The following is a 25,851-nucleotide window of genomic DNA, read 5'->3' as shown; positions in this document are numbered from 1 at the left end:
TCAAGGTGTGGCCTGACCAGTGCTGAGTACAGGGCAGAATGACCTCCCTGCTCCTGCTGGCCACACTGCTCCTGATACAGGCCAGGATGCCATTGGCCTTCTTGGCCACCTGGGCACACTGCTTTTCATATGTATATAGTCTCTCTTTTCTCTCTCAGTCTTTGTTTCCTTTTTACTTCAGTTAATTTCAATAAGTAGACAGTTTCTGTGCTGTTTGCTCTGCTCCCTGACACTGGTAATTAATTGTTTGTATGAAATGAGAGAGCTCTTTTTGAATTTGCAGTAGTTCCACATTCATGTCTTTAAACATTAATTGTCCAGGATGCATCACACTGTGTTTTGTTATGCCTTTTTATTCCCCCCCCCCTGTGTCTTTCAAATAGGATATGTTTTACTTTCAGTGCTGAAAAGCAATTTGAGTCAGGGCAGATACCACAACCCCGTCTCCTTTCACTCAGAACATGATTGTGTGGGGGTTTTTTATCAATCCCAAATTCATTTAATTTCCCTTAACTGAGCTGATTGTGCCCTGTACCACTTCTTGAAGAAAATCCTGCTGCTAGAAAAATGGCAGTCAAAGAGCTAATAGCTTGGGATGTGACGGACTTCTCATGTCATATCAAGCTCTTGCATGCATCAGATGTGCACATATTTTATATTCAGATGTTCCCAAGCCCCTGCCCCCTTTAGGAAAGAGAAAAGCAGAGATTAGTGAGAAACAGAAAACAACTATTGAATAGCAAAATGAGGTGAGAAGGCATTTGGGAGTAAGGTAGAGTGAAAAAAAACAACAGTAGAGTGAAAGTGAAACACAGGACAGAAATGGGGAGAAGATAAATATAGAGGGAAAACAGGCAATGCATCTGCAGACTACAAGCAATATATCTGCAGAAAGGTTGTGACCCATGGCATGCTAACATAAGAAAACAGATTTTATTAGTTGCCTATGGCTGTGCTTCTTGCTTTCCTATAGCATGAGGCAGAGTCTCTGAGAGCCATCTGAGTGTCTCCTGACTTCCCTGCTAAGCTCCATTTGGGAGCGGTTTGAGCAAGAACAGAACTAATTTCATTCAGTGAAGTAACTTTTCAGTTCAGTATCTTCTAAGTGACTGCACTTTCTGAAGTTAATGGCATATTTTTTTTTCATACAGTATCTGCTTCTAAAAGTGATAACGTGTGGTATTTATAGTTACTACCCAGGATTGGTATGCAGAAAGGCTCTTGCTTACACTTGCTCCTATGGAGACCAAGGTCACCGCTAAATCTTGTGTACCACACGGGACGTGCAGTCAGTATCATGGAATCATAGAATCAAGAAGGTTGGAAAAGACCTCAGAGATCATCAAGTCCAACCTATTACCCAGCACCTCATGACTAACTAAACCATAGCACCAAGTGCCACATCCATCCCCTCTTGAACACCTCCAGGGACGGTGACTCCATCGCCTCCCTGGGCAGCACATTCCAATGGTCAATTACTCTTTCTGGGAAGAACTTTCTCTTCACCTCAAGCCTAAACTTCCCCTGGTGCAGCTTGAGACTGTGTCCTCTTATTCTGGTGCTGGTTGCCTGGCAGAAGATACCAACCCCCACCTGGCTACAACCTCCCTTCAGGTAGTTGTAGAGAGCAAGATGGTCTCCCCTGAGCCTCCTCTTCTCCTGGCTAAGCAACCCCAGCTCCCTCAGCTTCTCCTCATAGGGCTGTACTCCAGACCTCTCCCCAGCTTTGTTGCCCTTCTCTGGACACGTTCCAGTGTCTCAATATCCTTCTTAAATTGAGGGGCCCAGAACTGGACATAGTACTCAAAGTGTGGCCTAACCAGTGCTGAGTACAGGGGCACAACGACTTTTCTGCTCCTGCTGGCCACACCATTTCTGATGCAGGCCAGGATGTAATGCCAGCAGAGAGGAGCAGACAGGACAGGTATTCCATTCCATGTGCTGGAACGAGTCCAGAGAAGAGCAACAAAGTTGGTGAGGGGTTTGAAGCATAAGCCCTACGAGGAGAGGCTGAGGGAGCTGGGGTTGCTTAGCCTGGAGAAGAGGAAGCTCAGGGGAGACCTTATTACTCTCTACAACTACCTGAAGGGAGGTTGTAGACAGACGGATGTTGGTCTCTTTTCCCAGGCGGCCAGTACCAGGACAAGAGGACACAGTCTCAGGCTGCACCAGGGGAGGTTCAGGCTGGATGTTAGGAAAAAGTTCTATACAGAAAGAGTGATTGCCCATTGGAATGGGCTGCCTGGGGAGGTGGTGGAGTTGCCATCATTGGAGGTTTTCAGGAGGAGACTTGATGGGGTGCTTGGTGCTGTGGGTTATATGTTTGGGTGGTGTTGGATTGGTTGATGGGTTGGACGCGATGATCTTGAAGGTCTCTTCCAACCTGGTTTATTCTATGTATTCTATGTATTCTGTGTAAGTTATATTCAGTATAAAATTGAGGGATCACAAGGCTTAAACCTTCTTCTTCATTGGCTAGCATCCAAAAAGGAATCTGTTCATTCTCCCAGCAGTCCCAAGCAGTGTGTTCCTGAATGCAGTTCCAGAATCCAGCTCCTGAATCTGGTCCCCATCTGCTATGGATTCCAGTCTGGGATTTCTGCAGCGCCTGCCCACAACATCAGTGGTGATGGTGATATAATCATGATCCAGACTTCTGGGTTTGGTGATGGTTTTTGTATATACTGGTAGATCTTTTAATTTATTGTTACATTTCCATTGAAGCTGGTTTAGTTTTCTTTTGCAACCCATAAGCCTCTGTTTTCTACTTCTTTCCCTTTCCTGAAAGGAGTTAGAGTGCAACTGTCATTTGCCTGGTAGCTGGCCCAGGCCTAACCCTTGATGGGGGTTTACCACTTGGTTAATGCTTTCAGTCTTTTAATCCATGGTTCAGTTGATTAGATGGTGTTGGGTGATAGGTCTTTTCCAACTTGGTTAATTCTTCTCTTCTCTTCTCTTCTCTTCTCTTCTCTTCTCTTCTCTTCTCTTCTCTTCTCTTCTCTTCTCTTCTCTTCTCTTCTCTTCTCTTCTCTTCTCTTCTCTTCTCTTCTCTTCTCTTCTCTTCTCTTCTCTTCTCTTCTCTTCTCTTCTCTTCTCTTCTCTTCTCTTCTCTTCTCTTCTCTTCTCCTGTAGTTGTCTGCAATTGTTGGTAAGGTTTGGTCTTTTGTGTGGCTGATCTTTTGTCTGGTAATCTTCTGGAGAGTTTGGAAGCTGTTGGTGTCAAAGGAGTGGAAATGCAGTGGGAGGATAGGGGGCTGGAGCCACCCATGCTTGCCTCTTGTCACATGCTGTGCAGTGAGCGCAGGAGCTCTGTTAGTGATTTAGGTCCTCTCTTCCTTCTGTGCCTATCTACTTCATCCTAGTTCCTAGTCTAGGAACTTTGCAGAATTTGGTTCTCTAAAAAGGCTTGCCCCAGCCTGTTTGGCATATGTTTCTAGCTTTACTTTTTATTTTATACATATATATATATTTAACCTGTTTTCTCCCTTCTACCTTGTCTCCTCTTTCACTTCCTCTCTGCCTTCTGCACTTCCAGATGATAGTAGCCAGGAACAAGTGCAAAAACTGGAGGCACGTGGTTCCACCCTGGGAGCTGGGTTGGCTTATGTCTTGTTTGCTCTGTTCATCAGATCCATCAGAGATCTTGTTTGCCCTCCTAGGCTCCTGGCCCTTTTGTTTGCTTTGGACCTGGATCTCCAGGGGCAAGTCCACTAAGGTCTGAGTATACCTTCCAGAAGGCCAGAGGGTATTGCCGTAGACAGACAGGAAGGGCATCTGATGGACAGTCTGTGCTTGCTGAGTTGTCATGTCTGCACTAAACAGCTATAGAGTCTGAAGCTCTGTGTATGCACTGAGCAGTGATGCCTCCAGTCCTGCATATCTTGCTTTTGTTGCAAAAAAAGAGCCACCAGATTGTGGCTCCGAGAATCCATCAGAAATAACAACTCCCAAAGTGAAATGCTGCTAAAGGTTCACAGAGCTGCTCCTTGCGAAGTGTAGAAGACATTGACTCCATAATCATCCTCAGCTGTTCCTCTCTTGACAGCTGAGTCTCAAACTGTTCACAGTTTTGGTGATCATCACCAGTATGTGGTAGATGCAGAAAAGAGACAGTGGAAAACAGAAAGCTGCATTAGTCACTGTCTGAAGATCAGCAAGGAAACTTTGAAGCTGAGATTCCAGGATCTCTGGTAGATGCACATGATTGCTGATACAGATAGTGAGAACTGGGATCTTAGCAGCTGATGAATGCCCAAATACCTTTCTTTGAAATCATCCATCTCCATACAAGCACCAACTCCTGGATAGGACATAGCTGGATAGGACCTTCTCTCCCAGTATGCAGTAGAAATAAAGGACCACATAGCCTTTGCTCCAAGACCACAGGTGGTATATTAAGATGCTAACATAGGTCCTCCAACTAAATCCATACTGATTCCCCTCAATGGCTTTAGACCTCACTGATAAAAAGGTATAAAGAGATGTAACCTCCCAGAGGAGAATGTGGAGCTGGAGGAATGGCTACAGGTGAGTGATATCCCATAACATCTCTGTGGTCCCTCTAAAGCCTTAGGTAACATTAAGAACCTGACTTGTCACTGGCTTATTTATTCCACTAGCCATCATATTTAGACTTGCTTCTTTAAGTTCAAGAAATTCCTTTCTAGCTGCTCTGTGTAGCTCTTAGTTGCTGTATGTTGTAGTCATGCTCAAAGTATAATCATAGAATCAACAAGGTTGGAAAAGACCTCAAAGATCAAGTCCAACCTATCACCTCAGGCCTCATGACTAAACCATGGCACCAAGTGTCATGTCCAATCCCCTCTTGAACACCTCCAGAGATGGTGACTCCACCACCTCCCTGGGCAGCACATTCCAACAGCTAAGAACTCTCTCTGGGAAGAACTTTCTCCTCATCTCCAGCCTAAACCTCCTCTGGTGCAGCTTGAGACTGTGTCCTCTTGTTCTGGTGCTGGTTGCCTGGGAGAAGAGACCAACCCCCACCTGGCTACAACCTCCCTTCAGGTAGTTGTAGATGGCAATAAGGTCTTCCCTGAGCCTCCTCTTGTGTACAGCCTCCAACATACTTCTGGAGAAACAGTCACAAGATATCTACATACCTACAAAACAATCTGAGTTTTCAAGGTCATTGTGAAGTCATGTGCACATGCAAACACATTCACAGAGGAAAAATGTCAGAGGTGGAAGGATAAACAGTGCTGGCAGGGCACTTTGCTTGCTCTACTATGCCAGGTTCTGATCACAGAGAGTAGAATTTCACAGAATGATTTTGGTTGGAAGGAAATGTTAAGATTGTCTAATTCTAACTCCCCTGCCATGGGCAGGGGCACCTTCCACTAGGCCAGGTTGCTGAAGGGCCCATCCAACCTGGCTATGAACATCTGACAGTTCTTTCTTCTGGTTACAATTTTCCCATATTATCATATTTGGCTGTGGCTGGAAGCAAGGAGAAAAGTGAGAAAGGTGAAGAGGTCAAAAATCTTTGCCACTCCCAGGCTGTCAAATCTTCTCAGGGTGGTTTCAGGAGCAGCAGTCAGAGTTTCAGACAGTGATATTTTTTGTCATGAGGATTTAGTTGTGGTTCTAAAATCAGCTTCATTTGTCCTTCTGTCACTCCTGACATGTGTGTGGACATGCTGTTCATTTCAGGCTGGTACAGCTTTCTGCAAAATCTAGATTTGTTTATCAGCTTCCTCAGGGTGCTTGCATCTCACAGCAGGTACACCCTAATGGCCCAGACCAACATCTCCTGCCCGCAAGGCAGAGCGTGGGAGAAGCGGCACCAGTGAGAAAAGAAATTAAGGAAACCACTATGTGGTTGTCATTCTGCCACAGAAGCTCACCTACCTGCACATTTAGCCTGGTTGCAAATTTCTAAGAGACTCTGGCAAGTTTAGAAGCAGGTCTGGGTCCCAGTTGGGTTGTGATGGTGATGCACACATTTTTTTCTGTGAAGAATAGCCAAGTTTTCAGAGTCCACTGTTGCCTAAACTTTGGCTTCTTATAGGAGACAGCCAATACAGGCATTACTGAACAGATATTACTGTGATGTGGAAGTTACATTTGAAAATTTACTTTCCCTCCTCCTTGCCACTCACTTGGACTCAGAGACCAGCATGCCTGCCTCTAGGCCTCTGGGAAATCACAGAACCAGCCAGGTTGTAAAAGACTTTAGAGATCATCAAGGCCAACTTATTACCTAATACCTAACACCTCCTGACAACTAAACCATGGCTTCAAGTGCCACATCCAATCCTTTTTTGAACATCTCCAGGGATGAGGACTCTACCACCTCCCTGGACAGCACATTCCAATGGCTAACAACTCTCTCCGTGAAGAGTTTTCTCTTCACTTGAGCCTAAACCTCCCCTGGCACAGCTTGAGACTCTTGTACTGGTTCTGGTTGCCTGGGAGAATAGAATAGAATAGAATAGAATAGAATAGAATAGAATAGAATAGAATAGAATAGAATAGAATAGACCAGGTTGGAAGAGACCTTCAAGATCATCGCGTCCAACCTATCATCCAACACCACCTAATCAACTAAACCATGCAACCAAGCACCCTGCCAAGCCTCCTCCTGAACACCTCCAGTGATGGTGACTCCACCACCTCCTCAGGCAGCCCATTCCAATGGGCAATCACTCTCTCTGTGTAAAACTTCCTCCTAACCTCCAGCCTAAACCTCCCCTGGCACAGCTTGAGACTGTGTCCTCTTGTTCTGGTACTGGTTGCCTGGGAGAAGAGACTAACCCCTGCCTGTCTACAATCCCCTTTCAGGTAGTTGTAGAGAGCAACGAGGTCTCCCCTGAGCCTCCTCTTCTCCAGGCTAAACAACCCCAGCTCCCTCAGTCTCTCCTCACAGGGGTGTGCTCCAGACCTCTCCCTAGCCTCATTGCCCTTCTCTGGACACAGTCAAGAGTCTCAATGTCCTTCTTAAACTGAGGGGCCCAGAACTGGACACAGGACTCAAGGTGTGTGCTGAATAGAGTGGCATAATGACTTCCCTGCTCCTGATGCAGGCCAGGATGCCATTGGGCTTCTTGGACACCTGGGCACACTGCTGGCTCGTGTTCAGCCTACTGTCAACCACTACCCCCAGGTTCCTTTGTGCCTGGCTGCTCTCCAGCCACTCCAACCCTAGCCTTTAGCACTGCATGGGGTTGTTGTGGCCAAAGTGCAGCACCTGGCCCTTGGACTTGTTGAATGCCATCCTGTTGCACTCCGCCGCAACGGTACAAATGCTACATTTGCGGTTTGCGGTTGGGGTTTTTTTTCCCCCCCCTCTTCTTTCCTGATCAGGAAAAACATCCCTCAAACCCACCCACCCTCACCCAGCAGTTGAAGAAGGCAGAGATGACAGTGTGTGAGAATCATTACCAGGGGAAAAAAAAAAAGAAAGCCACAGTCACAGGAAATTACCTTAATAGAGTGAAAATTAAGAACCGACTGGCAACTCAGTCTGTCTCCAGGATGCAAGCAATATTTTCACGCCTTGCCAATTACTCTGCTTGCATCAGTTTTGGTTTACTTTTATTACACTTCATGTTAATAATATTTTTATTTTTTTTTTGTATAAGAGGTGGCATAATGAAGACCAATAAAAAGGATGAAATCTTAAAAAAGACTTCACTTTTGTTTTCAGAAGGAAGCAATTATAATATCCTTTCTTCTTCTCTTCTTTTTTTCTCCTTCCCATGAGCAGGATAGGAACCACCCAACTGGGTTTTCCCCATCTATTTTCGTGTTGTTTATGCTTGTAGAAAGGTTGGGAACTTGATTTAAGTGGATTATCTTGCCACTGAAAGGGAAATGGGAAATGAGTTAGAGGGTTAGGGTTAATTTCTTTCACAAATATCTAAATGTGTGAACACATATATTGGCTGTGTGCTATTTGAGAAACGCACTTAGTTCACTTTACAAGGTCACCTTCACCTTAAGAACTAGTGGAACAGACCATTAGCTATGAAAGGAAATGGAATGGCATGGAACAGAACAGAACAGAACAGAACAGAATAGAATAGAATAGAATAGAACAGAACAGAATAGAATAGAATTGGAATGGAATGGAATGGAATGGAATGGAATAGAATAGAATAGAATAGAATAGAATAGAATAGAATAGAATAGAATAGAATAGAATAGAATAGAATAGAATAGAATTAACCCAGGCTTGTGCTCCAAACCCCTCCCCAGCTTTGTTGCCCTTCTCTGGACACCTTCCAGCAACTCCACATCTTTCCTAAACTGAGGGGCCCAGAACTGGACACAGGACTCAAGGTGTGGCCTAACCAGTGAAGTGTACAGGGACAGAATGACCTCCCTGCTCCTGCTGGCCACACTGTTCCTGATGCAGGCCAGGATGCCATTGGCCTTCTTGGCCACCTGGGCACACTGCAGGCTCATGTTCATCCTACCGTTGACCAGTACCCCCAGGTCCCTTTCTGCCTGGCTCCTCTCCAGCCACTCTGACCCCAGCCTGTAGCCCTGCATGGGGTTGCTGTGGCCAATGTGTAGAACCTGGCACTTGGATGTGTTAAATCTCATGCCCTTAGACTCTGCCCATCTGCCCAGCCTGTCAAGGTCTCTCTGCAGAGCTCTCCTGCCCTCTAACAGATCAACTCCTGCCCCCAGCTTGGTGTCATCTGCAAACTTACTGATGATGGACTCAATCCCCTCATCCAGATCATCATCCTCAACAAATTATCCCCAGCTAATGCAAGCCTATTCCCTGATGGTCTATCAGGGACTCTTTTATGGTTCAGAAGGTAAGGTGGGGGAGGACTTGTCTCACTTAACCACAGACATCTATAAGGTTGGTATCCCTGTCCTAGGTACAGCCCTGCTAGATGTCTGTATGCCATTATCCTTAATGGATACTGAGGAGAGTCCTTCAGCAGATAAAACATAGGTGTTTATTTTAGAATGCAATGAACTGCACCCCAAGCAGCATTAGTTATATTGATTAGCCCTTACTGACTTGCAAGGGAAGCTTGCTATGGCTTCCCCAGATGTACATTTCTACAACATGTATTTACTCGGGCAAATCCCACTGTCCATATTGTAGTTAATCCTTCTCTGAGTCCAAAATGGCCAGTGGAGGGCAAACTCTATTGATTTCTCTGATTGGCCACTCATTAGTTACTAGATAGTGACCAATTTTTTTGTCCTGCTCAGTCTTCACTGATACTACACCACCACTTGACCTGAAGTCAAACACTTCTGTCTGAAGTGTGATTTTTCTTGCCACTGAACAAAGCAAGAAAGGTTTCTGTGACAAAAGTGGTCAGTGGATTATTTCCCTCAAGAACTTTTCCTGGGTTGTACATGGTCTGTTGAGCAGGGAGGATAGATCTGATGAGTCAAGAGCCTGTGTGTTTCACCCAGATGGATGATCCAGTACAGTTGCTGTATTTTTAAGTCCTTCCTCTGCTGGATCCTAGGATTCACCTAGGGTTTGCAGAGTTTGATGTGAATTTTCAGCTTTCCTGATTTCCAGGTTTGATAAGCAGAGAGCTGCATTTGTTAATGTAATGACAGAATTGGGCCACGAGGATGATCAGAGGGCTGGAGCACCTTTCCTATGAGGACAGACTGAAGGAGTTGGGGCTGTTCAGTCTGGAGAAGAGAAGGCTCTGATCTGACCTTATTGTGGCCTTCCAGACAACAATGAATTTGAAATTACAGAACTTCTTTTAGCATGAAGATTCCATTCCCCACCCCCCCCCAAGCCTATAGATGCACATAAAATTTTCTTAGCCCATGCTCTCTTTTCTTAACCCATGCTCCGTATTTCAGCCTGTATGAAGTCTTGTTACCAAGCTTACCCCTGTCACCATCACTATCTGGGAGTGGACCAGGAGCCAGGGACCTGGAGGTACTGGCTGACAGTGGGCTGAGCATGAGCCAGCAGTGTGCCCAGGTGGCCAAGAAAGCCAATTTCATCCCAGCCTGTATGAGGAATAATGTGGCCAGCAGGAGCAGGGAGGTCCTTCTGCCCCTGTACTCAACACTGGGTAGGCCACACCTTGAGTCCTGTGTCCAGTTCTGGGCCCCTCACTTTAAGAAGGACACTGAAACTCTTGATTGTGTCCAGAGAAGGGCAATGAATGATGCTGGGGAGAGGTCGCGAGAACAAGCCCTATGAGAAGAGGCTGAGGGAGCTGGGGTTGCTTAGCCTGGAGAAGAGGAGGCTCAGGGGAGACCTCATTGCTCTCTACAACTCCCTGAAGGGAGGTTGTAGACAGGTGGGGCTTGGTCTCTTCTCCCAGGCAACCAGCACCACAGCAAGAGGACAGTCTCAAGCTGTGCCAGGGGAAGTTTAGGCTGGATGTTAGGAGAAAGTTCTTCAAAGAAAGAGTGATTTTTCCATTGGAATGTGCTGCCCAAGGAGGTGGTGGAGTCACCATCACTGGAGATGTTTAGGAAGAGCCTGGATGGAGTGCTTGGTGCCATGGTTTAGTTGATTAGATGGTGCTGGATGATAGGTTGGACTCAATGATCTCAAAGGTCTTTTCCAACCTGGTTTATTCTGTAAATAGATTAGAGATGCCTTGAATGTCTCATCCTTGAAAGTGTTTCAGACCACACTGGTTGAGGCTTTGAGCAACCCGGTCTAGTGGGACGTGTCCCTGCCTGTGGCAGGGGCTTGAAACTAGCTGATCTTTAAGGGCCTTTCCTACTCAAGCCATGCTATGATTAAACATGTACACAGATGGCATTTGTTGTACCTGCACCTCACATGAAAAAGCTGCCACTTCACCAGTATAGAGATTCACAATTGCCTGGTTAAATGGAAAAGATCATGGGAGCTGCAAGCATGTAGGGAGTCAAGTCTGTGTAATTTCCCACTAGGTATGGTATTTGGAAGTCTCCCTTTGAGGTAGTATAATTGACTTGTGCATCTGCTGCTCCTTGGAGACTCAGAGATTCTAAATATAAGTTTTTTTAATAGCATGTCTCTGGGGCTCTATCTCCCTCTGTTACTTCTCCTACTCTCTGTCTTTTTTTTTCCCCCCTTCATGTTGATTATGGATATCATGTTAAGGAATAGAAGTTGGTTTCCTTATTGAGCTGCATTTCAAGAGATCTTGTGTCATTTTCCCCTGACTTCTAATAATATCTTCTAATAATCTGTGAGGCTAGGCATTTTGAGAGAAAAGTTCTCCTCTAATTTTCTCTCAGGAATATTTATAACTGCTCTTGAAACTTCTTGATGCCCTAAATCTCCACTCTATTGGAGAAGCTCTTTGGATGACTGCATACTTTGCTTTCCATGTTATCATCAACTTCTCTCCAGAGCTGGTTTGCTACCACTGGGCTTTGCTTCTGTTCAGTGAAGATTTCTCTCTGAGGGTTAGGTATGGTTTCATGACAGGGTTCCAGATCCATGATTCCAGCGGAAGGTGGGATCTCAAGTATAGGCTAGCTCAAGATATGTGCAGAGATAAAAAATGGCTGAGAGAGGAGAAATGGAGAATGGGCTTCCTGTGCTGGAGACTGGAACAGAAGACACAGTCTCAAGCTGTGCCAGGGGAAGTTTAGGCTGGAGGTGAGGAGGAAGTTCTTCCCAGAGAGAGTTGTTAGCCATTGGGATGTGCTGCCCAGGGAGGTGGTGGAGTCACTGTCCCTGGAGGTGTTCAAGAGGGAATTGGAGGTGGCACTTGGTGCCATGGTTTAGTAGTCATGAGGTGTTGGGTGACAGGTTGGACTTGATGACCTCTGAGGTCGTTTCCAACATTGTTGATTCTATGATTCTAAGATAAAGAGGCAGAGGATGGAAGAGCTGAGAGATAATCAGCCAATCTGAAGAAAAGACAAATGCTGGAAACAGCTGGCGACACAGAGGAAAGATAAAGGTCTTTCGTAGAGCAAAGTGAGAGGAAGGAGAAAAAAACAGTAGCAAAGATCTGTAAATGAGGACAGCACTCTCATCAGTCCCAGAGCTTTTCTGTTTTCCAAAGGATATCTGAAGCACCATAACATTCTCAGTCCATGCCTCTCTTAGAGCAGAGACTTGCACACAGCAGAGTCATTCCAGACTTTCTCCTTCTTCCTACCTTGCTCTATTCTTGCTAGCATGACTGCCTCTCATTCCCCTTCATCTGAGCTACCATTTGCTTCATGACTGCAAGGATCACAAGTGGCTGAATCAAGGGAGCTAATATCCCCTGAGTGCTTACTTGTAGCTGTTGTGCCCTAGGACACGTCACTAGGTTGCTCCTCTTGGTCACTTGCTTAGCTGTGAAAATGTGGATGTGGAAAGTAAGATGTGTAGTGTGCTTCCAAAGACATAGCACAGGACTGATGGATCTGTTTGGTCTTATATTGGTCATATATTGGCCCCTAGCATGTCCAGTGGTGAATCTCATCATGAAGATCTGTAAACTTTGTGGTTGACCTTCATGCCAGGGCAAGTGTTACGGCTGGAATCCCACCAGAGAGGGTCAGTAATACCTGCACCATGCTAAGGAGCATGCTCAGAGCAGGAAGTGAAGCTCAGATGAACTACAGTGCGATTTCTTCTGTGCACTGAGACAGTAAGTCAAGGACTCATCCTATTGTGAAGGTTTTCAGTGAGAGACATGCTCAAAAGGAGATCCATCTTACATTGGGACAGAGACAACTCGTGAACACCTGAGAGACTGACTTCTGGCATTAGGGTAGCACAGTTCATAATAAAATCTTAGCCTAGGAAACAAAGTAGAAGGTTGGGAAAGGCTTATAAAATATTTGTCCTTACTTTTGCTTAATACACAGAACAACACTGGGCAAAAGAGTGTAGAGCAATAGAGGGATGTGTAGCAAGGAATAAAACAAAAAGGCAAAGAGAATGAGAGTACAGATATTGACTGGAACTATTGTGAAACTAGAGATAATGTTTGGGGAAAGTTTGTACACCAGCTAACTAGAAAGATAGGCAATATTAGACTGAAACAGCCAAGGTGCATTAACATTAGACCAAGGAGCATGAAAACCAGCAAAATTACATATTAGTTATTGACTGAGTATTATAGAAACATGTAGGAGTAACAGTCATGACTGTAATATAGGATAGGATAGGATAGGATAGGATAGGATAGGATAGGATAGGATAGGATAGGGAAGAGAAGAGAAGAGAAGAGAAGAGAAGAGAAGAGAAGAGAAGAGAAGAGAAGAGAAGAGAAGAGAAGAGAAGAGAAGAGAAGAGAAGAGAAGAGAAGAGAAGAGAAGAGAAGAGAAGAGAAGAGAAGAGAAGAGAAGAGAAGAGAAGAGAAGAGAAGAGAAGAGACGAGACGAGACCAGGTTGGAAGAGACCTTCAAGATCACCACGTCCAACCCATCATCCAACACCACCTAATCAACTAAACCATGCAACCAAGCACCTTATCAAGTCTCCTCCTGAACACCTCCAATGATGATGACTCCACCAACTCCCTGGGCAGCACATTCCAATGGGAAATCACTCTCTCTGTGAAAAACTTCTTCCTAACCTCCCCTGGCACAGCTTGAGACTGTGTCCTCTTGTTCTGGTGCTGGTTGCCTGGGAGAAGAGACCAACCCCCACCTGGCTACAACCTCCCTTCAGGTAGTTGTAGACAGCAATAAGGTCTCTCCTGAGCCTCCTCTTATCCAGGTTAAGCCACTCCAGCTCCCTCAGCCTCTCTTCACAGGGTTTGTGTTCCAAACTCCTCCCCAGCTTTGTTGCCCTTCTCTGGACACCTTCCAGCAACTCAACATCTTTCTTAAACTGAGGGGCCCAGAACTGGACACAGGACTCAAGGTGTGGCCTAACCAGTGCTGAGTACAGGGGCACAATGACCTCCCTGAGATATTGAAGGATACATGGTTTTCAGAAAAGACAGAAACAAAGATTAAGTTAGCTGGGCTTGTGCACATCAAGGGTGGAAGTAAGTAGTAGCAAAGCTAAAAGATAATTGTCTTGAATTAAAATCACTCTGAGAAGGAACTGGAAAAGTCTTCTCCCTTTGCGACTGCTCCAGCCCATGGGATCACAGAGCTTCTTCAACTCACGTGGGAAAGAGGAGAAAAACCAAAACAAACCACAAAACAACAGGAAAAAAAACCCCAACCCCAACAACTAGGAATTGACTTAGTTTAGAAGGCTGTATTTTCTGAAATGTAGATTGTAAAATAAGTGCTATTAATAGAAGTGTGGTCTAGTTACTGTCAAATGTGATAGCTAAAAGGCCTCATCACCAAATAATCACTGAGCTTCATCAAAAGTGCTGCTATTGTAGCCTTGATTTCAGGTAGCAGAAAGAATTTTGCAGGAGAGCTTTATGTGGGACCCAACAATAGACTGATCATGAGTTGGATAGCAACATGGTAAATAGCAGGCAATTTGATTTTGTCAGGCACAAATTGTATAAAGCCAACCTGATTTCCAACTCTGACAGGTAACAAGCCTTGTAGATAACGACAAAGCACCTTGACTTGCTAGGTTTTGGCACTGCCTTATGTGAGACTTCCATTAGCAGGCTACAGCAATGCAGCCTAGCTAAAATTGCTGTTACAGAGACTCAAAACTCTTTGGGAAACCCTACTTGGGCAACAGCTATCAGTGATTCGCTCGATGACTGGAACGCTGCATTAGCTCGAGTGTCGTGCTTACTGAAGACTAAGGTTATGGAATAATGGATGCCCTTAATAAATGACAGAAACCTTGCTGAAAGGCAAGCACATGCTACAACAGTCAGGATTTAAATTCAAAATTTAGATGGATTGGAGAAATAACCTGCAAAGAAAAATGGGATGCAGATCAATGGAGATGAGTAAAGGGTGCTGAGGAGCAATCGATAGTACCAGCACGAAATGGGACCAGCTGCCCATAGTTCTGCTGAGAAGGATATAGAGGGTTAGAGTGGATCACAAACTGCCTGTGAGTCAATAATTGTAAATCACCTGTTGCAAAGAAAGCAAACATCACACTGGGATGTATAAACAGGAGTGTCTTGTGTATGATATGTGAAGTAATCCTCTTTTCAATTTAACTTTGACTGCATCAGGTTTTAGATACTACACTCTAAGAAAGTTGCAGGTTTTCCTGGGCTTAGTCCAGGCATGCTCAGAGATGTAGAGACCACAGCTAGTGAGGAAAGATTGGGCTGGGAGCTGCTTAGCCTAAGAAGAGAAGATTGAAAGGGTTTATGAGGAAGGAGGAAGCTGTCATAAAGAAAATAACCTTTTATTTGTGTCCATGGTAGAGAGGACAAGCAATAATGGTCTTAAATTGCAGGAAAAGAGATTCACATGAGACATGGGGGAACACTTTTTGAGGGCAAGGAGAGTAATACAAGGAACAGATTGCTTGGGGAGGTTATGGAGTCTCTGCCAGTGGAGGTTTAAAAGAGCAGGTTAAACACATGCCTGTCAGGAGTGATGGAGGTCTGGACAGCTCATCATCACTTGGGGCAGAGATGGGCTATGTGAGCTCTCAAGGTCCTTTCAAGTCCTACAGCTACATGGATCAGCTCAGACTGAGTGGCTGGATAAGTAAGAATGAATCATAACTGAGAGTTCCCCTTTATTTGCAAAGGACAGACTTTGTGCAAGCAAAGAAATCAGAAAGTCAGCTGGACTTGGGAACTCAGAGACTTTAAAGGAAGAGTGCAAAATTACATGGGCTTTCTGTCCCAGGCAAAGGGAGCAGACTTGGAGGAGATAAAGGACCAAATTGTTTTAAAAGCTTAGCTTAAAAAATATCACAGCCACAAGCAGGGAGCCTAAAAGGAACAGAGGAGGGCAGAAGCAGCACGTTGTCTACAGGTTTAACAAAGTTCTGAATGCTGCCATCCCTAAATATGAAGGTCAAGAAAGTTGTTTGTGGTGGCAGCGCAGAGCTCATAGGAGGCGAATGAAGACAAGATGGTGAATGAAGACAAGATGAGCTGGGAGGCAAAGGAATTGTGAGAGTTTTCAAGGAACTATAGTTAGAGGGTAGATTCTGCCATTTCCTTACAGCACTCAATACACTTGCAACCATGGTCATCTCAAACAGATCTGCCTCTGTTTACCCTGACATTCTGTTCAGGTCTGGAGAGGGAAAGAGACTCAGTTCTTTTGAATATTCCCATGTTGTGAAATGAGAGGCACAAATGAGGCCAAAATATCAACAGCTAGAATATTTATTACATAAATAAAGTGGATGGACCAGAAGGGGAGAGAGAGAAAATAGAGAGAGAGAAGAGGAAAGGAATTATATTACCACACCCCTCACCCTCCCTTCCCCCAAGACAGTTTGAGTCTGTGGAGGAAAAGTGCTGCAGGAGATGTTGGCTCTGTAGAGAAAGGGTGCTGAGGCTTTGGCTGTAGAAGAGATGTTGTCCTCTGGGCAGCCTCTTCAGCTCCATGAGTTGCAGCAGGCGGAACTTAGGGCATGGAGAGAGGGTTCTGCTTCTTTCAGGCTCCATGGTGCTGTCTCTGTCATTTTTCTTTCTGTTTTCCTTCAGAGCAGCATTGCCCCAGGCTTTTCCTTCTCTCATGTCTTCCTTCTCAGCAGCATTGTCCTTCTCCTGTGTTTTTCTTCATCTGTGTTTTCCTTCTGTGTTTTTCTTCTCTCGAGCCAGTAGTTGCTCAAGTCTTTTATAGAGGTTTTAGTCCTTAGCTATGTGTCCAAGTATTGTCCCTCAGGAATCAGGGGCCAGGTGGTGAATCCATTGTCTCACCATCCTCCCTTTCCCGGGTACCTGAAGGGTGGAGATTATCTTATCTTATGCATATTCCTGAAGATGCCCTCGGTCCATTGTTGTGAGGCCAGCTGTTGTCCAGTGAGCAATGTTATCGTTGCACCTTCCCAAGAGTCCTTCCAGTGGCTCTGCCCAATACATGTCAGCTATTGTCTGGGCAAGCAGCAAAGGTGATTTTATCTTTGTTGAGTCACATCAGGAGAGACAAGCTTTAATCTCTCACACCTTACAAGGAGATACAGATGTTGCCATTCTTCTTCTGTTCTGAACCCAATGTAGCTACTCACCTGTGTCTCTTGGGCTGCTGCTGGTGGAAGTATGAATTAAAGGGAGATTCATGTGTCTGAAAGGAGAAGCAGAGATGTGAGAGAAAGGTTTAACTTGCTTCTCTGACTGTCATCCAGAGAAGCAGGGGGTGGGAGCAGCGGTTTCTGTTGCTCAGAGGGCATATTCCTGCCAGAGTAGCAGCCACCCTGACCCTGCCCGTGTTGGCAATCACAGCAAGGCTAACTCTGGAGTGCTTGGTGTGGGCCAAGAAAGCCATAGGTCTGTGCCCCTCCCCAGCAGAGTGCTGCTCTTGATAACTGTGTAGTCCACCTGTTCATGAAGATAGCCTTGGAAAGGGGATTAAGCAACAAAGAAAGGTATGCCTTGGAGGTCAGAAAGTGCAGGGATGAAGTGAGAATTGCCAGAAGTCAAACTGAGTTAGTCCCTGCAAAGAAAATGAAACAAGAGAAGGATCCTTAGCACTATAAATGAAAAAAAAACCACTAGGAGTGGAGCCTGTGTGTACAGTGAGAAGAATTTGCACAGCACTAAACCTGTGGTGGGTTAACACCCATTCTGAAAACAGAGGGTGGAGGGCTTGTGAGTGCTTTGCCCTCCCTGCAGGGCATTTTCCCCGTGGGAAACTGAGTCTGTTCCATTCCCCCACTCCCTGCCCAGCTAGGGTATAAAAGGGAAAGCCTTGGAGTCATTAGCTCCTTTTGGCTCCTGCCTCTTCTGGATGAGAGCTACTGCAGCCTCCTTCCTGCTCCTCTGCCACGTGGTCAGGCCTCATCCTTCTCCCTGCTGCCTCCGCGCCTCTTCAGAGAGAGACTGGTTTTGTGTTCTTCTTTGTCCCCCTACCATCCCTCCTTGTTCTTTGCCCTTGTGAACCCTGTTACTGTTTTTTATATATATATCACAGTATCACAGTATCACCAAGGTCAGAAGAGACCTCAAAGATCATCGAGTCCAACCTGTCACCACAGCCCTCATGACTAGACCATGGCACCAAGTGCCACATCCAATCCCCTCTTGAACCCCTCCAGGGATGGTGACTCCACCACCTCCCTGGGCAGCCCATTCCAATGACAAATGACTCTCTCAGTGAAGAACTTTCTCCTCACCTCCAGCTTAAACCTCCCCTGGTGCAGCTTGAGACTGCTTAAGACTATTTTGTTTAAAGAAAAACTCTTTACCTCCCTACTTCTGAGCCAACTCCAAATTATTGCTTGGTGGATTTGCTCCTTCCCTTTTTTCTTCCCTCTCTGTTTGGAGGGAGGAGCAGGGGAGAGATTCTCAGCCTTGCCCCCATCTGAGCTCTTAACTCCCAGTTAAGGCTTAAACCACCACAAAACCAGAGGGACATTTTGACCCTAAGAGCAGAAATACAGAGTGTGGGGGGCAATGTCAGGCGGACTAATGGGAAGAAGTGTACTGAAAAGGCAATGATTGCGTGCAAGATGGAAGCGATTCAGAGAGCTTACTGTTCTCAAACCAGGGAGGCTGGGAAATCCTGCTCCCTAGTATGCTAAAAGAAGTGGCCCATGAAATCACAGGTCTGGTCAATGGGATTTTTTAATAAATCTCTCCAGTCACTGGGGGTTCCTCTGCCTGGATAATAGCAAATATAGTACCCATATTTAAGAAACGGAGAGAGTGATCTAGGCAGCTGTGGGTTTGCCTTTTTTTTCCCCTCAAGGGCATAAATGGATTCAGAGCAAATTATGTTGGAAAGAATAATTGAAGACATGGAATAGAAAATGGGATATAGTGCAATATGCTATTATCAAAAAGAGATTGTACCAGACTAACTCGATATCTGTCTTTGATAAGGTAACTGATGTTCTAGACAAGGGAAAAGTAGTAGATCGTCTCCATCTGCACTTCATTAAAATGTGGTATGGTGCCACCTGGGAAATTATTAGTTAAATGGGAGAAGATAAGGGTTAGCACAAGAATTGTGAGATGAGCAAGGAAGTGGTGAGAGTAAGGAAGGAGGGTTGGAAGGAATCATAGAATCATACAATCAACAAGGTTGGAAGAGACCTCAAAGATCATCAAGTCCAACCTGTCACCCAACACCTCATAGCTAAATAGACCATGGCACCAAGTGCCACATCCAATCCCTTCTTGAACACCTCCAGGGACGGTGACTCCACCACCTCCCTGGGCAGCACATTCCAACGGCTAACAACACTCTGGGAAGAACTTTCTCCTCACCTCCTGCCTAAACCTCCCCTGGTGCAGCATGAGACTGTGTCCTCTTGTTCTGGTGCTGGTTGCCTGGGAGAAGAGACCAACCCCCACCTGTCTGCAACCTCCCTTCAGTTAGTTGTAGACAGCAATAAGCACCAGTTGTAGACAGCAATAAGCACCAGGGGAGGTTTAGGCTGGAGGTTAGGAAGAAATCCTACACAGAAATAGTGACTGCCCATTGGAATGTGCTGCCCAGGGAGGTGGTGGAGTCACCATTATTGGAGGTGTTCAGGAGGAGACTTGATAGGGTGCTTGGTGCCATGGTTTAGTTGATTAGGTGGTGTTGGATGATAGGTTGGATGCGATGATCTTGAAGGTCTCTTCCAACCTGGTCTGGTCTAGTCTAGTCTAGTCTAGTCTAGTCTAGTCTATGCTATGCTATGCTATTCTATGCTATTCTATGCTATGCTATTCTATGCTATTCTACTCTATTTTGTTCTATATTCTATTCTCTGACCTCACAACTTGAAATGGCCATGCAAGAGGCAAATGAGGATTTAGAATATGCCAAGGGAGAAGCAAACAGTAGATGTAGGGGAGTACCAAGGTGGTTGTGTGAAGGAGGTGCAGACATCAACTGCAGTAGTTGGTGTCATTCACTTTTAAGATGGAGAAATTAGAACTGGAGCAAAATGGAAAACCTCTATGATCAGGGAAATGTGAAGCCCACCAAGTCAGAGTTGATTGAAGTACACCATTCTCACAACAATGGTCAGCTGAACTTGCACTGGGATTTTAATGTTTTCTGTCCATAAAAGAGGAGAGAGTAGATTAAACATAGCTTTTCAATGCTTGCAGTAGGGGCAGACAGTATGAGGTGCTATGAGCACATCATCTTGAGGGATGAGGCTGTATGACAGGATGAAACCAAGAGACAGAACTAAGTGCCTCAGGAGGTCATTTTCTGTTTTCATCTCTTATCTAGGCTGGCAAGTAATTTCAGGGCAGATGTAATTAATGCCTGGATCCCAAGCTGTTGTGTCATTGCCAGTAAAATCCATCAGCACATATAAAGGTGCTGGATCCATGTCTTCTTGGTCTGTCTCATTCTCCATTTGTCTGAGTGTCCAGTACAGATCTGCAGGGACAGTGGAGTGGATGAAGCAGTGCCAGCAGAGTGGGCACAACAAAGCAGACACCACAGATAAACTCAGAGACCCTCCTTATAATACCAAAAGGAAGAGGCTTCCTTGTTCCTGGGATCACTGGCTACTAACAGGTACTCATGATACTTCTTTCTCATCCCACCCATGAAAGGAATTGCTTCCTGAAGGGATGCCGTAGCCAGGTGGGGGCTGGTCTCTTCTCCCAGGCAACCAGCACCAGAACAAGAGGACACCATCTCAAGCTGTGCCAGGGGAGGTTTAGGCTGGATGTTAGGAAGAAATTCTTCATAGAAAGAGTGATTGGCCATTGGAATGGGCTGCCCAGGGAGGTGATGATGCTTCAATGATCTCAAAGGTCTTTTCCAACCTGCTTAATTCTATTCTATTCTATTCTATTCTATTCTGTTCTGTTCTGTTCTGTTCTATTCTATTCTATTCTATTCTATTCTAATGAGAGTAGAGGAGACATGAGGTTGCAGTCCTCTCAACTGGCCCAGTAAATTCTGCTAAAAACTGTGCTAGTTCCCTGGGTGGGGCTGTCCCCAAGGTGTTACACACCCATGATGATACTACAGGATGCATAGGGGCTGGGGTGCTATAAACAAGCCAGACTTCTGAAAAGGACCAGCTCCATAGATTTCTACCTCCTTCTCTCTCCAAATCAGGCTCTGTGTGTATGTGAAACAGTTAAGGTGATGAGAGAGCTGCTGAAGGAAAGAGATCAACAATTCCTTATGGGAATAACAAAGAAAATACTCACCCCATTGCCTTGTGCACTCAGAGGGAAATCCCACCTCAGAAAACCTGTCACTGCCAATAGTGACTGATGGCTCTTCTGTACTGGTTGGTGGCTCTGCTGAAACTAGTGTAAACATCACAGGTACCACTGCTGAGAACAGTCACTCCTGCTATCCTTCATCCCCCAGGGATTTGCTCCTGTCATCCCCCTGCTTTAAGCTACTGAAGAGAGTATCACAGCCACTCTTAGTCAAAAGAGGAGGGGGTGGAGGCCCATCTGGGTCCTTGGTTTGATTTCATATTTATGAAACAGCTTAAATGTCAGCTTGAGTGAAAAACGACACCTCACCAAGCTTCTCATATTAATGCCCGTGGCAGCCACTGGTTCCTTTAGGAAGGCAGCTTGTGGTTTTTCCTCTCATTCTCTCCCAAAGGCTGCAAGGAAAAGATGAATTGTACTGATAGATGAGACTGCAGCTGCCGATAAACTGCTTTGCTGGTGGGAGAGGGAGACGGAGAGGGTGGCTTATGCTCAGGAAGGAAGGCAAGAAAGGAGGGAGGAAGATGGAGGGAGGAATGAGAGACAGGAAAGGGTGGCCTGTATTGCAGAGAGATGGGAGAGTGGTCTAAACTGAAGGGAGAGAAATGGAAGAAGGAGGATGGTTGACTGTGAAGAGGAAATGAAGAAATAAACTGGCACATGCTAAAGCAACAGAGGCAATGGGAAGAGCAAAATCACATGCAAGGTAATCAAAAACCCCAACACACAAACCCCAAACAACAAAACACTGTGGAAGCACTAGTTATGTGTGATCATGTGCATATATAGTGTGTATATATATGTTCATGGCCAAAAAAGAATAATGAAGCTGGTGAAGGAAAGAGGAGAAGGAGAAGGAGAAGGAGAAGGAGAAGGAGAAGGAGAAGGAGAAGGAGAAGGAGAAGGAGAAGGAGAAGGAGAAGGAGAAGGAGAAGGAGAAGGAGAAGGAGAAGGAGAAGGAGAAGGAGAAGGAGAAGGAGAAGGAGAAGGAGAAGGAGAAGGAGAAGGAGGAGAAAATATCTTATGTGGAGCAGCTGAAGGAACTGGCATTATTTGGTCTGGAGAAAGGAGGCTGAGGAGAGACCTTCTCAATCTCTACAACTACCTGAAAGTAGGTTGCAGTGAGGTTATCTGAGACTGCTTGGATAAAACTTGGATAGCTACACGTTTTGTGGTACATGGTAGTGATGGAGACAGTTTGTCCTCTTCATCTGCCTGAAGGGGCTGGAACAGAGAAAGCAGGTTACATGGGCCAGCAAAAAGGGAAGCCTGAATCTCTCCAGAAATTTAGTGAATAATTATAAAAGAGCCCTGGGTTCCTTGGGGAAAAAATAAAATTAGCTGTTATTCTCTCTGGAAAGAGTAGTTGCTTTCTACAGCTACCCAAAGGGAAGCTGTAGTAAAGTGGAAGCTGGTCTTATCTCCTGGAGAAGAGGAGGCTCAGGGGTGACCTTACGCTGCCTACAACTACCTGAAGAGTGGTTGCAGCTAGGAGGGGGTTGGTCTCTTCTCCCAGGCAACCAGCACCAGAACAAGAGGACACAGTCTCAAGCTATGCCAGGGGAAGTTTAGGCTGGAGGGGAGGAAAAAGTTCTTCACTGAGAGAATTGTTAGCCATTGGAATGGTCTGACTAGGGAGGTGGTGGAGTCACCATCCCTGGAGGTGTTCAAGAGGGGATTAGATGCGGCACTTGAAGGCATGGTTTAGTAGTCATGAGGTGTTAGGTGACAGGTTGGACTTGATGATCTCTGAGGTCTCTTCCAACCTTATTGATTCTATGATTCTCTAAGTAGCAATAGGGCAAGAAGAGGTGTCCTCAAGTTGTACCAGGAGAGGGTTAGACTGGATATTTGGAAAAGATTTCTTTACTGAAAAAGTGGTCAGGTGTTGAAACAGGCTGCCCAGGGAAGGAATAGAGTCACTCTCCCTGGAGACATTCAAAAAACAGTGCAAGCATGGCACTTCAGGAAATGGTTTGATGGACATGTTTTTGTTGGATTAATGGTTGGACTTGGTGGTCCAACCAAAGGTCTTTTCCAACAGAAACAATTCCATGATTCTGTGATTCTATTATGCAGGTTCATTTCAATGATCAATCCAGTAAATGGTAGGTTGAGACCAAGCAACATGGTTGGAAATGAGGATACAGGAGCAGAGAGACCGTGGGAAAGCAGGGGAGGATAAACACCGCCTCTTACATAGATGTGAGGAGCTGAGTTCTCAGTTTGAAGTTCTGGAGCTGGAGGGCTGTGTTCCCTGGTGGACTAGCAATAACTGCAGGTATGAAGCTTGATGTTAATGCATTGTGGTTTACATCCTTTTGTGTTCACAAATCAGGAGTTACTGTAGCTACACGGCACAATGAACTGTGCACACTGAAACAAGTAAGTGCTTTTTGTCTGTAGAGGGAACATACATAGAGGAGCAGAGGGAGGATTAGTCCCAGAGGATGCCAGGAAATGAAAGAGACTTTTTGTCCCTTCTGGGCTAGGTCCTAAGAGACATCATTTGTCCTGGATAAGGATAACTAAAGCTGAGGGCTCACTGTGAGTATGCTGGAGTAAGGACAGAGTCTACTGCATCTGTATTCCAGGGGAGAGACACACCTGCCACTTTCACCAGGAGTCTCCAATGACAGTCCCCAAAGTCACCTGCGGAGTCTAGTGCTCTTGGCACTAACATCTGCTCCCTTTTCTGTTGCAGAAGGAAGGCTTTTGGTTAGTTTCTTGCTTGCTTTTCCCTTTCAGCAAGAGATGTCTCTGAAGTCTTACTCTGTCTGGGTTCACGACGCTGGGTACCTGTATCAGCTGCTGCAGTGTTTTGAGCATTATTCTTGGCAATAGCGAATCACTCACTTCTCAGGGTCTCAGTCAGTTCTTGTCACTTTTTTCCTCCCTGATTGAGACAGTAAAAAAGTCTGTTTCCATTTTATCTTTATCCCCCATGGTCAGCTCTGTTTACAGACTCGCCTCTTGCCTTTTTTCCCCTTGGCAAAGCTTTTGGCTTTGGTCTAAAGCCACTGTGCTACTGAGGATCTGAGTCCCTCTGTGCTAGCTCTTTTGTGACATTCCTTGGCTTTGTTTTATTTCCCTGTTTAATCATCCTCATTCTTTCCGTGGGTCTTGCTAGATTGGTTCCTGACATCACATTTATATACCATCTGCTGACTAATAACATGCAAGGGCTTGGCTTCCTCTAATAACAAGACAGTCAAATCTAAGATAGTTTGGAGATATTGAACCTTGCTTCCCAGCCATGGGTATGAAAGCCAGAGCTGAAAACTTTTCAGCAGCTTTGTTCTTACCACCCAGGCTCTACAGCATCCACTTTTTAAAAGCATAAACAATTTTCCTCTCCATATCTTAGATTCTTTGTTCTGCTGTTGACTCATCTACATCTGTTTTTTCCATCCCAGCTTGAAAGGACTTGTTCATTTCAACAGGTCTCACAACTTTATGAAGCTCAGCCCAGCTGGGGATAGCCTACTTCAGAAGAGGGTTGCCCTTCTCACTTGAGTGCTTCTAAGCAGACTTTCAGTGTAAAACCTTCCTTCTGTACCAGGAAATTAGATAGCTAAGGATATCAGGTAGTGATAGGACTAGGGGGAATGGAATGAAGCTGGAGGTGGGGAGATTCAGGCTGGAGGTGAGGAGGAAGTTCTTTCCCATGAGAGTGGTGAAGCCCTGGAAGGGGTTGTCCAGGGAGGTGGTTGGGGCACCGTCCCAGGAGGTGTTTAAGAGCAGGCTGGATGAGGCTCTGGCCAGGCTGATCTAGTGTGGGGTGTTCTGCCCATGGCAGGGGGTTGGAACTAGATGATCCCTGTGGTCCCTTCCAACCCTGACTGATACTATGATTCTATGATATATCTCAGAAAAAATCCCTGATATTGAGGCTGCTTGGTCTGTGGTACCCTACTTCCATGCAACAAGCTCTGCTTTCCAGAGCAAGACAGTTGTGTTCAAGCAGCCTATGAGAAAGGATCACTGGCCCCTGCTAAATCACAGGCTGCTCACAGGAGTCCTCGGGAATGCTGCTGGCTGGCCTGGGCCAGAGTTATGCCAAAGGCCATGCCAGCAGTTTGGTGATGTGGACAGCTGAACTCCAGTTACTGAGAGCACTCCTTGTGCCTATTTCAGTCACTAGCCAGAAAGAAGAGGATCCATTTACTTCACAGCACTCAGAACACTGAGGCTTAATACCAGCTTACATTTAAGTCCTCTACTGAAACCTTATTCCAAACAACAAACTTTTCAAGATTAGGATTTCAAAAACTATCCCAGACAAGGATGGATGAGCACTTCCCAGGATCTACATCTTGCCTCTTTGTTCATCCTGCTGTGCCAGTGACATCAGTAGCTTTCAGGGGAGACCTTATAGCTCTCCACAACTACCTGAAAGGAGGTTGTAGTCAGGAGGGGGTTTGTCTTTTCTCCCAGACAACCAGCACCAGAACAAAAGGACACAGTCTCAAGCTGTGCCAGGGGAAGTTTAGGCTGGAGGTGAGGAGAAAGTTCTTCCCAGAGAGAGTTGTTATGCATTGGAATGTGCTGCCCAGGGAGGTGGTGGAGTCACCATCCCTGGAGGTGTTCAAGAGGGGATTGGATGTGGTACTTGGTGCCATGGTTTAGTTAGTCATGAGGTGTTGGGTGACAGGTTGGACTTGATGATCTTTGAGGTCTTTCCCAACCTTATTGATTCTATGATTCTCTGATTCTAGGGAAAACAGTCAGTTGA

Source organism: Dryobates pubescens, chromosome 8 (genome assembly GCF_014839835.1).
Source record: "Dryobates pubescens isolate bDryPub1 chromosome 8, bDryPub1.pri, whole genome shotgun sequence".
Taxonomy (NCBI): Eukaryota; Metazoa; Chordata; class Aves; order Piciformes; family Picidae; genus Dryobates; species Dryobates pubescens.
This window is presented reverse-complemented; position numbering follows the sequence as displayed.